Source organism: Ovis canadensis, chromosome 5 (genome assembly GCF_042477335.2).
Source record: "Ovis canadensis isolate MfBH-ARS-UI-01 breed Bighorn chromosome 5, ARS-UI_OviCan_v2, whole genome shotgun sequence".
In the NCBI taxonomy this organism is placed as follows: domain Eukaryota; kingdom Metazoa; phylum Chordata; class Mammalia; order Artiodactyla; family Bovidae; genus Ovis; species Ovis canadensis.
The window spans coordinates 23,373,163-23,384,788 of NC_091249.1; the positions used below are offsets into that span (position 1 = coordinate 23,373,163).

The 11,626-nt window shown below is 38.0% G+C and overlaps 2 pseudogenes; both read left to right on the plus strand.

The window, feature by feature from the left end:
- Nucleotides 1-5,243: 5,243 nt before the first annotated feature.
- On the plus strand, nt 5,244-6,219 carry LOC138440564 (olfactory receptor-like protein OLF4; annotated as a pseudogene).
- A 4,112-nt stretch (nt 6,220-10,331) lies between these two features.
- LOC138440565 (olfactory receptor 7A10-like) lies at nt 10,332-11,193 on the plus strand (annotated as a pseudogene).
- The last annotated feature ends 433 nt before the right edge of the window (nt 11,194-11,626 follow it).

Consider the following 11,626-nt stretch of genomic DNA (forward strand, 5'->3'; position numbering starts at 1 on the left):
CACAATTGCAATGAAAAGAATAAAATACTTAGGAATATATCTACCTAAAGAAACTTAAGAACTATATAGAAAAGTATAAAACACTGGTGAAAGAAATCAAAGAGGACACTAATAGATGGAGAAATATACCATGTTCATGGATCGGAAGAGTCAATATAGTGAAGATGAGTATACTACACAAAGCAATCTGTGGATTCAATACAATCCCTATCAAGCTACCAACGGTATTTTTCACAGAGCTAAAACAAATAATTTGACAATTTGTATGGAAATACAAAAAACCTCAAATAGCCAAAGCAATCTTGAAAAAGAAGAATGGAACTGAAGGAATCAGCCTGCCTGACTTCAAGCTCTATTACAAAGCCACAGTCATCAAGACAGTATGTTACTGGCAGAAAGACAGAAATATAGATCAATGGAGCAAAATAGAAAGCCCAGAGATAAATCCATGCACCTATGGACACCTTAACTTTGACAAAGGAAACAAGAGTATACAATGGAGAAAAGACAATCTCTTTAACAAGTGGTTCTGGAAAAACTTGTCAACCACTTGTAGAAGAATGAAACTAGAACACTTTCTGACACCATACACAAAAATAAACTCAAAATGGATTAAAGATCTAAAGATAACACCAGAAACTATACAACTCCTAGAGGAGAACATAGGCAAAACACTCTCTGACATAAATCACAGCAGGACTCTCTATGACCCTCCTCCCAGAATTCTGGAAATAAAAGCAAAAATAAAGAAATGGGACCTAATTAAACTTAAAAGCTTCTGCACAACAAAGGAAACTCTAAGCAAGGTGAAAAGACAGCCTTCGGAAGGGGAGAAAATAATAGCAAAGGAAGCAACTGACAAAGAACTAATCTCAAAAATATACAAGCAACTCCTACAGCTCAATTCCAGAAAAATAAACGACCCAATCAAAAAATGGGCCAAAGAACTAAATAGACATTTCTCAAAAGAAGATATACAGATGGCTAACAAACACATGAAAAGATGCTCAACATCACTCATTATCAGAGAAATGCAAATCAAAACCATAGTGAGGTACCATTTCACGCCAGTCAGAATGGCTGCGATCCAAAAGTCTACAAGCAATAAATGCTAGAGAGGGTGTGGAGAAAAGGGAACCCTGTTACACTGTTGGTGGGATTGCAAACTAGCACAGCCACTATGGAGAACAGTGTGCAGATTCCTTAAAAAACTGGAAATAAAACTGCCTTATGACCTAGCAATCCTCCTGCTGGGCACACACACCGCTGAAACCAGAATTGAAAGAGACACGTGTGCCCCAATGTTCAGAGCAGCACTGTTTATAATAGCCAGGATATGGAAGCAACCTAGATGTCCATCAGTAGATGAATGGGTATGAAAGCTGTGGTACACATACACAATGGAGTATTACTCAGCCATTAAAAAGAATACATTTGAGTCAGTTCTAATGAGGTGGATGAAACTGGAGCCAATTATACAGAGTGAAGTAAGTCAGAAAGAGAAACACCAATAGAGTATACTAACACATATATATGGAATTTAGAAAGATGGTAATGATAACCCTGTATGCCAGAGAATAAAAGAGACACAGATGTACAGAACAGTCTTTTGGACTCTGTGGGAGAGGGAGAGGGTGGGTAGATTTGGGAGAATGGCATTGAAACATGTATAATATAAGAAATGAATTGCCAGTTCAGATTCGATACAGCATACAGGATGCTTGGGGCTGGTGCACTGGGATGAACCAGAGGGATGGTACAGGGAGAGAAGTGGGAGGGGGGTTCAGGATGAGGAACACATGTACACCCTTTTGGATTCATGTTGATGTATGGCAAAACCAATACAATAATGTAAAATAATTAGCCTCAAATTAATATAAAAAAATAATAATGTTGTGATGGTCTTATGGTTGCATATGTCCTTTCAAATTTGTGTTTTTGTATCTTTAGTATAAATACTCAAATTGGAATAGCTGGATCATAAGGTAATCATGCTTAATTTTTTGAGCAGTCTCCCTACTCTTTTACATGTTAGCTGTACCAATTTACATTCCTATCAATATTATGGGTATAAATGGATAATTAATTTACAATATAGAAGTAACCCACTCCAGTATTCTTGCCTGGGAAATCCCATGAACAGAGGAACCTGGCAGGCTACCTTCGATGGGGATGCAAACAGTCAGTAATTACTTAACAACTAAACAAGAATAATACCTTTTATTTTATTAAATACCTTTTAATTTTCTTGATTTTAAAATAAAAAAATTATTTTAAATATTTGAAAATATCAATTTTCTTTGAAAATTTCAATTCAAACTTTTTCAGGTATATATTCTTTTGTGTGATTCATGAGTCCTTGCATAAAAAAATTAAAATTGATCACTTCTGGAAGGAATGCATACACTTTCATTCAAAAGTTCAGGTGATGGCAATTTGGTGTGCAGAAATTGTAAAACTGTATACTCTGTATCCTAAACACAGAGTTTGAGCAGAAACTTTTCCTATCTGACCAGACCAATGTCCCTCAAGGAAATTAGATATTAGAGGTGGTAGTTACAAAAGGGAATCATGCTAATGAATAGACATAATGATACATAAGTATTTCCTGTGCAGCAGTCCCTCTGCCTGTGCAGCCTTGGACTAGATTGGGACATAGTTGATGCTCACAGAGTCAAAACTCTAGTTGAGGGACCAATGTTTGACTCCATCCCACTGTCTTATCTGTAGACAGAGTTTCTACCTCCATCATCAACCATCCAAGAGGAGTTGGGACATCTATGTTGAGGCTTTCCTCTGAAACTCTACCCAGGTGAGTCCAGGAGCTCAGTAAATACTGCAAGATATGGTCAAAGGGAATGGCAGCCAAGAACATTCACCTGAGTTCATATGAGAGCCAATGCAGACTAAACCAGAGCCATGAACACTGAGTTTGTTTGTTGTCTTGACTGATAGTTTAATGTATTATTTCATGAATCTGAAAAAAAATGTGAGTAGTGAGCTTGACAATGCAAGGGTCAATGTTGACCATTAAATGATGGACATAGAAGCCCAGTTAGAAGAGGGAGTGGGATGTGCAAAGTGCTTTCAGTCAAAGTAGAACCGAAGTCCAAGCACGTTTGTCATTAACTGAAGTAGAGTTATAGGGTATTAGCTGTGGAGGGATGTACAGTAATGTAGCATGTTTTCCTAGCAGAAGCATATTTAACTATGATGAATAAGATCCAGACCTAGAATGCTGGCAAACATTTCCCCTGCAACAGCCATTGATGAGGCATACATTTCAGTGTCTCCACCCTCTTAATATTCAAGCAAAAAAAAATACTACATCAAAATTGTATGCCAAAGAGCATACCCTGCAATTATTTCATTACGTATAATATTAAATATATATGTAGAATCATTCAGTTCATTTCAGTTGCTCAGTCGTGTCTGACTTTGAGACCACATGGACTGCAGCATGCCAGGCTTCCCTGTCCATCACCAACTCCCAAAGCTTTCTCAGACTCATGTCCATCAAGTCGGTGATGCCATCCAACCAACTCATCCTTTGTCGTTCCCTTCTCCTGCCTTCAATCTTTTCCAGCATAGGGATCTTTTCCAGTGAGTCAGCTCTTCGCATAAGGTGACTAAAGTAGTGGAGCTCCAGCTTTAACATCAATCTTTCCAATGAATATTCACAACTGATTTCCTTTGGATTGACTGGTTTGACCTGGTAGAATCGTTAGCCCATTACTGCCACCTTTAAAAACTGACCAGTCAAGTTCTTTGCTTTTGTATGGGAAATTCAGCTTATTTTTGTTCCTTTTTTTTCTTTAATTATTATAAGCTTTCAAACCAGGAATTGGATTTTTATGATCAAGATTGCTGTTTGTCCTTAGATATGTTATTATGTATACAATTACTTGTGCAGAATTTCTGAGAATTTAAAATTTTGTGCGGTAAAATCTGTGTTAGTAATCTTATGCTCTCTCCAATACTTTTTTTAACTGAAGCAACTGAGCCATAACTCAAATATTCTTCACTTGCAAATCCTTGCCTTAAACAAAAATGAAAAGGAACGTTCTTCTTCATACATGGTGCAAATACATCATACTTTTGCATAGTTTGAACTACTTCCACATCTCTTATTCCTCATGGTCCTTTCATTCTAAATCTATTCTAAAAGTTGCATCATGTTCAGCCTCCATTTGAAAACTTCTCTTCTTTACATTTGAATAAATTTCACTCTTATCTTCCACATGCATATTGAAATCCATATGTTTCTAAGTAAGAGGAAATTTTAACTCAGTGCTTCCATCTCATATTATAGCAACTTGCTGTCATATTATCTGTTTCAATGTCTTTTGTTATAAAAAATTGAATTAGTGACATAAGTTATAACTATCATAACCTTTACTTTAGAATTTGGTTTTGGATTTTCCATCAATTGTCTCACATACAGCTTTATTAATATTGAATTTCACAAAGTGAAGAAGGTAAAAAACATGGATAAAGAACCCCCTGTGACTTGAATTTTCAGCAGCAGGAGGGAGAACACCTCATTCCTCAACATCCTCTGACACCGACTCTCCTCACTCTCCCTCCTGCTCATGTCTCTCACCAGACTGGCTTTCTTTTTTGGACTGGAACATCTTAAACAAGCACCTTCCTCAGGACCTTCAAATTAGCTGCTGCCTTGCCAAGATGCACTGCCCCAGGTATGCTCATGGCCCTAGTTTTCTCATCCTTAAGATCTCTGTTCAAATATCACCTTGTTCACAGGCCTTACCTAAATACACATGAAAAATCATACTCCTTTTGACTTTCTGCATCAGACCTTTTTTTTTCCTTCTTCATACCACTTGCCACCATCTGACACGCTATATGATTTTTGTTGGATTATATTCTGTCACCAAAATGGGATCTTAGGAGCTTTTATTTCAGCACCTTGCATTCCCTGCAATGACAATATTCAGACTTTGTCACTACTCAATTTATATTTTTAAGAGGCATGAAAGAATTTTTTCATTAAAACTTGAATACATGTCATCTTGGTGAAAAAACTGACAGTTACACAAGTTTGCTAATTAGAGATGACTCAAGTGATTCCCCAAAGTGCACAAAATCTATGAGCAAAATTTCGAAGTTAATATCTTTATGGCAAAATATAAAAGACAGCAATTCAACCATGCGAGTATTGCCCATTTGTGTGAAAATTAGTCATGTTACTTTGCCCCTTTCCTGGTAGTCACCTTCACCAAATGGAACCAAACAACCTGAGGAGGGTTTCCAAATTTCATCTTCTGGGATTTTCAGAGGAACCAGAACTGCAGCCTCTCGTGTTTGGTTTTTTTCTCACCATGTACTTGACCACTGTGTTTGGAAACCTGCTCATCATCCTGGCTGTCAGCTCAGACTCCCACCTCCGCACCCCCATGTACTTCTTCCTCTCCAACCTGTCCTTTGTAGACATCTGCTTCACCTCCACCACCATCCCGAAGATGCTGTGGAAAATCGAGATCCAGAACAAAGTTATAACATTTGAAGGGTGCATCACCCAGGTATATTTTTTCACACTTTTTGTAATACTAGACGTTTTACTGCTGACTGTGATGGTCTATGATTGCTTCATGGCCATCTGTCACCCCCTGCACTACCTGGTCATCATGAACCCAGAGCTCTGTGAACTGCTGGTGCTGGTTTCCTGGGTCATCATTGTCCTGCATTCCTTGTTAGAAAGCTTAATGGTGTTGCACCTGGCTTTCTGCACAGTCTTAGGAATCCCCCACTTTTTAAATGAACTCAATCAGATGATCCAACTGTCTATTCTGACACCTTTCTCAATAGCATGGTGATGTATTCTGTAGCTCTACTGCTGGCTGGTGGTCCCCTCACTGGTATCTTTTACTCTTATTCTAAAATAGTTTCCTCCATACAAGGAATGTCATCAGCTCAGGAGAAGTATAAAGCATTTTCCACCTATGCATCTCACCTCTCAGTTATCTCCTTCTTTTATTGTATGGGTTTAGGAGTGTACCTTAGCTCTGTTGTTACCCACAGCTCACACTCAAGTGCAAGAGCCTGGTGATGTACACTGTGGTCACACCCATGCTGAACCCCTTCATCTACAGCCTGAGAAATAAAGACTTAAACTGGGGTCTGAAAATACTCTTTGAAAAGGTGACTGTAAAATGCCCTATTGTCCTAGGGCCCATGATAGCAGAGCGCAAAGACTGAGGTCAATATTGCCAGTCTTTGATCAAATTATGGAAGTAGAGCATTGCCTTTCTATTTTCTTTGGCATTTCTATTTTGATTTTGACTTTATACACTTTATGCATTTTGTGATATTTCTGATATTCTTGATTTTTCCCTGTTTCATTTTCCTACTCTCATAATTACATTTCCAATCTTGGAGGTGAAATATTTGAAAATACACACATTTATTTCAGGAGTCTACATGGATCACTTAGTAATTATTTTTTGTAAAATAAAAAAGGCCATACTGAGTATTTTTCATTTTGTTATTGAGCAGACTTTTGGACTCTGTGGGAGAGGGAGAGGGTGGGATGATTTGGGAGAATGTCATTGAAACATGTATAATATCATGTAAGAAATGAATTGCCAGTCTAGGTTCAATGCAGGATACAGGATACTTGGGGCTGGTGCACTGGAATGACCCAGAGAGATGGTATGGGGATGAGGTGGGAGGGGGGTTCAGGATTGGGAACTCATGTACACCCGTGGCGGATTCATGTTGATGTATGGCAAAATCAATACAGCATTGTAAAGCAAAATAAAGTAAAAAAAAAAAAAGTAATAGTCATGAGATGTACCATTCTCATAAGTTTGGAAAAATATATATATATACACACATGGATCTTTGAAAAATAGCATTTCAGACTTTTCAGAAATATATTATTTGGTGTGATACATGGGTACTTGTATAAAAAAAGAAAAAACAATAATAAAATAAATTTTTTTCTAATAAAAATATATTTTTTCTAATAAAAAAATAGAACTGATCACATGTATGGAGTGAATGCTTACACTTTTCATTCAATAGCTCAGGTGAAGACAATTTGGAGAGAAGAAAATGTAAAACAATATTCAATTATTATTATTATTTTTTTACTTTATTTTACTTTACAATATGGTATGGGTTAAAATAATAATAATAAAAAAAGAGGTTGTGGGGCAGGAAAGTAAACTGAGGGTTGCAATTAAAATGAAAATATTTAAAAAAAATTAGTATGTATAGGGTGACCAAATATGTATTCTGACTTTAGTAAACATGAGCAAGAGGGGAAAAAACAAACAATCAACAACAACAACAACAACAAAACACAAAACTACGTGCAAGATTCTGAAATAAAACCACAGCCTTGCTTACTCAAAAATGGCTGCAATACAGTACCTGCACCATCAACACCACCCAGGAACATTTGGCTCACCAGGCAAGACCTGCTGATCAGAAACTGCATATGAACTAGTGTCTGGGTGACTGGTATGCGCAGTGATGAGGGGAAAGTCCTGGTCTAGAATAGGTTAACTCATTTTCTCACTGTTGACCTTTTGTAGCAGGATCATTCTTGGTGCTGGATGTTGTCCTGGGCATTGTAGATGATTAGCAGCATCCCTTCAACATGACCAAATATCACACATGGAAAAGGCATCTCTGAGAACTGCTGGACCAGAGCTTGAAGACTAGAAACAACCTGAGAGAATTAAAAAAAAAAAAAAGTCACTTGCCTTATTCAAATTATAATGTGCAGATCACTAATTTCCATAAGCCCATTTCTGCAATGAGAATGGGGTTTAGAATAGTATCAGCTCACAGGATAGAGTTTTCTAAAAATTAAGTTATGCAGTCCCTATATGGTCCTAAAATCCATACACTTCTTATAACAAACATTTTCTAATGAGGGACTAACTGGCAGCTCTCAGGTGGTACTATAAGTATTAAGCTCCTAACTGCTTTGGCAAAACTCTCATAAATCCAAGCACTACACTGTCCAAGGTTTTATATTAAAGGATCAAAGTTATCCTACTTTTGAAGATGGGAATGCTAATTTTCTCTAGAATCAAAGGGCTGTGGCTCACCAGAAGTGAAGTCAGTGCCTTGATTAGGGATCTAACCAAGACAGAATCCTGAAGCTTAGACTCTGGAGAAAACCTGAACTCAGGGATGGGGTGAGGTGTTGGGATCTTAAGGTTTATCCCTCTGGAAGACAGGTGGAATTATTAAAGAAGTAATAAACATTGAATACTGAATTCATCTGGCTTGTAACATAGAATCCCAGAAACCGAGTATGAGCAGGAAACATTTCCTATCTGTCCAGACCACTTTCCCACAGCAAAATCAACTATTAGAGGTAGTATTACAAAAGGGAAACATGCTAACGAGCAGACATAAGGAGCCACAAATATTTCTTGTGCTGCAGTCCCTCAGCCTGTGCAACCTTGGTCTAGATTGGGGCATGGTTGGTGCTTGCAGAGTCAAAACTCTATTTGGGGGACTGATGCCTGACTCCACAGTCTAGTCTGTAGACAGAGCCTCTGTCTCCATCACCAGCCATCTAAGAGGAATTGGGACACATATGTTGATACCTTGCTGTCAGAAACTCCACCCAGGTGAGTCCAAGAGTCCAATAAATACTACAAGAGATAGTCAGAGGGAATGACAGGCAAGAACATTGACCTGAATTTGCCTGAGCGCCAGTGTAGACTAAACCCAGAGCCATGATTATTGCAGTTGTTTGTTGTCTTGACTGATTGATGGATTGTTTCATGATGCTGAAAACAGAAGTGAATACTGAACTCAACAATACAAGGGTCAACGTTGACCATTAAATGATGGACATGGAAGCCCAATTAGAAGAGGGAAGGAGAGGTACAGAGTGCTTTCAGTAAAAGTACTTATGTTCATAAGTACAAGGACCTTTTTTAATGAACTGAAGTAGAGATAGAGGGTACTAGCTTTGGAGGGATGTACAGTGATGTAGGATGTTTTTCTAAGAAGAAGCATATTTTGCTATAATGAGTAAAATCCAGATCAAGGAATGCTAGCAAACATTTTCCTGCAACAGCAGTTCAGGAGACATACATTTCACAGTATCTCCTGCCTCTGAGTATTAAAATTAAAAAGCTTTTATTATGTGGAAATGAGTATGCCAACAAGCTTACTCTGTAATTATTTCATTATCAATAAGATTAAATACATGTGTAGATTAATTACATCCTCATTTAAAACTGACTGTTAAAGTCGTTTGCTTTCAATAGGAAACGCATCATCTTTTTGCTCCTGTATTTTATTGTATTCTTTCAAACTAGGAACTGGCTTATTATCATCAAGATTGCATTCACCCTTAAATATGTCATATATGTATACCATTATTTGTGCAGAATATGTGAGCTTCTAAAATTTTGTGTGGTAAAATCTCTGCCAGGTATCTTACACACTCTTCCTTGTTCTTTTTTGTTTTTCTTTCTTGTTGTTGTTGTTGTTTTAACTGATGGCATTTTGTGGTCACTTAAATATGCTTCACTGGCAATCCTTGCCTTAAACAAAAATGAAAAGGAATGTTCTTCATGCAAATAAATTACACTTTTGCACATTTCCATTTATTTTCGACATCCATTATTCCTTAAGATGAATTAAAAAGAATGAAATAATGGCATTTTCAGCAACATGAATGGACATGGAGATTGTCATACTGAGTGAAGAAAGTCAAACAGAGAAGGAGAAATATCATATGGCATCCCTTATAAGTGGAATCTAAAAAGAAATGTTACAAATGAATTTACAAAACAGAAACAGACTCACAGGAATAGAGAATGAACTTATGGTTGCTGTGTGTGTGTGTGTGTGTGTGTGTGTGTGTGTGTGTGTGTGTGTGTAATCCCTGGTGGCTCAGAGGTTAAAGCATCTGCTTGCAATGAGGGAGACCTGGGTTCAATCCCTGGGTCAGGAAGATCCCCTGGAGAAGGAAATGGAAATGCACTCCAGTACTCTTGCCTGGAGAATCCCATGGACAGAAGAGCTTGGTGGGCTACAGTCCACAGGGTCGTGAAGAGTCGGACACGACTAAGCAACTTCACTTTCACTTTCATATATATATATACACACACACATATGTTTTATTTGAGATAGTCTTTCTCTATGATGGGATTTTAGGAGATTTTGTTTTACAAAACCCTGTATGCATTGCCAAATCCATGAACAAGGTATTGAAATAAACTTTTTAACAGCAAAATGTAAATAGTTGGCATTTCAACAATGCAAGTGAAGTCCGATTGTACCATAATCAGTCATTTGCTTTCCCCTTTCCTTGCTGTCACCTCCAACACATGACACTAAGGAACATAATAGGAGTTTCAGAATTTCTTCCAAATTCCAAATTGCAACCTTTCACATTTGGACTTTTCCTCTCCATGTACATGATCACTCTGTTTGGAAACCTGCTCATCATCCTGGCTGTCAGCTCAGACCCACACCTCCACACCCCCGTGAACTTCCTCCTCTCCAACCTGTCCTTTGTAGACCTCTATTTCATCTCCACCACCATCCTAAATTTGCTGTGGAACATTCAGACACAGAACCAAGTTATCACCTATGAAGGCTGCTTAACTTGATCGTATTTTTTCACACTCTTTGTAGGATTGGACATCTTTCTCTTGATCATGATGGCCTATGACCCCTTTGCAGCTGTCACCCCCTGCACTACATCATCATCATGAACCCCCATCTCTGTGTACTACTGGTGCTATTGTCCTGGATCATCAGTCTCCTTCATGCCTTGCTGGAAAGCATAATGGTATTGCCCCTGTCTTTCTGTACACCCACTCACTTTTTCTGTGAGCTCAATCAGATGATTCAACCTGCCAGGTCTGTCATCTTTCTTGATAGCAGTAATGTATTTTATACCTCTGTTGCTGGCTGGTGGTTCCCTCATGTGTATTCTTTACTCCTACTGTAAGACAGTTTCCTCCATACATGAAATCTCATCGGCTTGGGGGGAAGTATAAAGCATTTTCCACCTGTGCATCTCACCTCTCATGTGTCTCATTACTTTATTGTATAAGCATAGGCGTGTCCCTTAGCTCTGCTACTACCCACAGCTCACATTCAAAAGCAACAGCCTCAGTGATGTACACTGTGGTCACGCCCACGCTGAACCCCTTCATCTACAGTCTCAGAAATAAAGACTGAAAGAGGGCTCTGAAAATACTCTTTGGGAAGACATCTATGAAAGAATCTATTATCCTAGGGCTTAAGAAATGCCCACGATAGCAGAACTCAAATCCTGAGCCAAATATTGCTGGTATTTGATCCAGCTGTGGGAGTGGAATATGCCTCTTTTATTTTCCTTGCAGTTTCTATTTCAACTTCTTTATGCAAGTTATGTAACTTGCTTTTAAGTTTTGTGATAGCACTAGTATTCAAGAGTTTTTCCCTTTTTCATTTTTATATTCTCCCAACCTTGGATGTAAAATATTTGAAGACTCCCATTTATCTCAAGGGATCTCTTAAGAATAATTTCTTCTCAAATGAAATGTATCATGCTGAGGATTTTGTTTGTTTGACTAAAAGAATAATTATGAGCCATACCACACCTATAGGGGAAAACTCCTCTTGGCAACCA